Source organism: Petromyzon marinus, unplaced genomic scaffold, assembly GCF_048934315.1.
Source record: "Petromyzon marinus isolate PM22_M1 ecotype Great Lakes invasive population unplaced genomic scaffold, UKy_Petmar_22M1.pri1.0 PM_G_Scaffold_61, whole genome shotgun sequence".
NCBI classification, from domain to species: domain Eukaryota; kingdom Metazoa; phylum Chordata; class Hyperoartia; order Petromyzontiformes; family Petromyzontidae; genus Petromyzon; species Petromyzon marinus.
The window spans coordinates 1142501-1145000 of record NW_027423015.1 but is presented as its reverse complement, the minus strand read 5'-3'; positions in this window follow the sequence as shown (position 1 = coordinate 1145000).

Here is a 2500-nt window from a genome sequence, read left to right as displayed (position 1 = left end):
GGCTCACGGGGCTGTTAGGGTGGCACAGAAATCCCTCGGAATGGGAAAACGGGTCATTTTCGTGTCGCCACATTGCATGCGAACCGCATGAAACTTCCAGAGGCATTTGCAGCAGAAATGCATGTGCAGTCAAAAAATTGAATATTTTTCACGGATAGACCCCGTGAAACGCTAGAAATTGGCGGGGATGTGTCTCTTGTGGCTCACGGGGCTGTTAGGGTGGCACAGAAATCCCTCGGAATGGGAAAAAACGGGTCATTTTCGTGTCGCCACATTGCATGCGAACCGCATGAAACTTCCAGAGGCATTTGCAGCAGGAATGCATGTGCACTCAAAAAATGTGATATTTTTCACGGAGAGACCCCGTGAAACGCTAGAAGTGGGCGGGGATGTCTCTCTTGTGGCTCACGGGGCTGTTAGGGTGGCACAGAAATCCCTCGGAATGGGAAAACGGGTCATTTTCGTGTCGCCACATTGCATACGAACCGCATGAAACTTCCAGAGGCATTTGCAGCAGGAATGCATGTGCACTCAAAAAAGTGAATATTTCTCACGGATAGACCCCGTGATACGCTAGAAATTGGCGGGGATGTCTCTCTTGTGGCTCACGGGGCTGTTAGGGTGGCACAGAAATCCCTCGGAATGGGAAAACGGGTCATTTTCGTGTCGCCACATTGCATGCGAACCGCATGCAACTTCCAGAGGCATTTGCAGCAGAAATGCATGTGCAGTCAAAAAAAAATTGATATTTTTCACGGATAGACCCCGTGAAACGCTAGAAATTGGCGGGGATGTGTCTCTTGTGGCTCACGGGGCTGTTCGGGTCGCACAGAAATCCCTGGGAATGGGAAAACGGGTCATTTTCGTGTTGCCACATTGCGTACGAACCGCATGAAACTTCCAGAGGCATTTGCAGCAGGAATGCATGTGCACTCAAAAACTTCTATATGTTTCACGGATAGACCCCGTGAAACGCTAGAAATTGGCGGGGATGTGTCTCTTGTGGCTCACGGGGCTGTTAGGGTGGCACAGAACTCCCTCGGAATGGGAAAAGGGGTCATTTTCGTGTTGCCACATTGCATAGGAACGCCATGAAACTTCCAGAGGCATTTGCAGCAGAAAGGCACGTGCACTCAAAAATTTTAATATTTTTCACGCATAGACCCCGTCAAACGCTAGAAGTTGGCGGGGATGTCTCTCTTGTGGCTCACGGGGCTGTTAGGGTCGCACAGAAATGCCTCGGAATGGGAAAACGGGTCATTTTTGTGTGGCCACATTGCATAGGAACGGCATGAAACTTCCAGAGGCATTTGCAGCAGGAATGCATGTGCACTCAAAAACGTCTATATTTTTCACGGATAGACCCCGTGAAACGCTATAAATTGGCGGGGATGTCTCTCTTGTGGCTCACGGGCGCTGTTAGTTAGGGTCGCACAGAAATCCCTCGGAATGGGAAAAGGGGTCATTTTCGTGTTGCCACATTGCGTACGAACGGCATGAAACTTCCAGAGGCATCTGCAGCAGAAATGCATGTGCACTCAAAAACGTCTATATTTTTCACGGATAGACCCCGTGAAACGCTAGAAATTGGCGGGGATGTGTCTCTTGTGGCTCACGGGGCTGTTAGGGTCGCACAGAAATCCCTCGGAATGGGAAAACGGGTCATTTTCGTGTTGCCACAATTGGCATACGAACGGCATGAAACTTCCAGAGGCATTTGCAGCAGAAATGCATGTGCACTCAAAAACGTGAATATTTTTTCACGGATAGACCCCGTCAAACGCTCGAATTTGGCGGGGATGTTTCTCTTGTGGGTCACGGGGCTGTTCGGCTCGCACAGAACTCCCTTGGTCCACCTGATTCGTGCATACAGGCAGCAACTAAAACTCTGTAAACCTGCTGTGAGGACATCTAAACAGTGGACCAGTGAGGCTGTGGAAGATTTGCGGGCGTGCTTAGACTGTACTGACTGGGATATGTTCACGACTGCTACCAATAGTCTGGATGAACTCACAGAGGCTGTGTACATCAGCTTCTGTGAGGACTGCTGTATCCCAACACGTACCAGGGTGAACTTTAACAACAACAAGCCCTGGTTCTCAGCAAAGCTCAAAAGGTTGAGGTTGGAGAAGGAGGAAGCGTTTAGGAGTGGGGATAGAGACAGATTCAAGGAGTCGAAGAACAGGTTTAGCAAAGCGGTGAGAGAGGCTAAACGACTGTACTCAGAGACACTAAAACACCAGTTCTCTACTAACGACGCTGCTTCTGTCTGCCAAAGGGCTCAGGCACATCACCAACTACAAACCCAGAGCGCCCCACACCACTAACGACTCCCGCCTAGCCAACGACCTGAACGAGTTCTACCGTAGATTTGAAAGACAATTGGACTGTCCTGAACCACCCCTTCCCACCCAAGAGGCCCCATCCCCCACCCATACTACAGAAACGACTCTCTCCTTTCAGGAGGGAGAAGTTAATGGGCTTTTCAAGAGGCAGAATC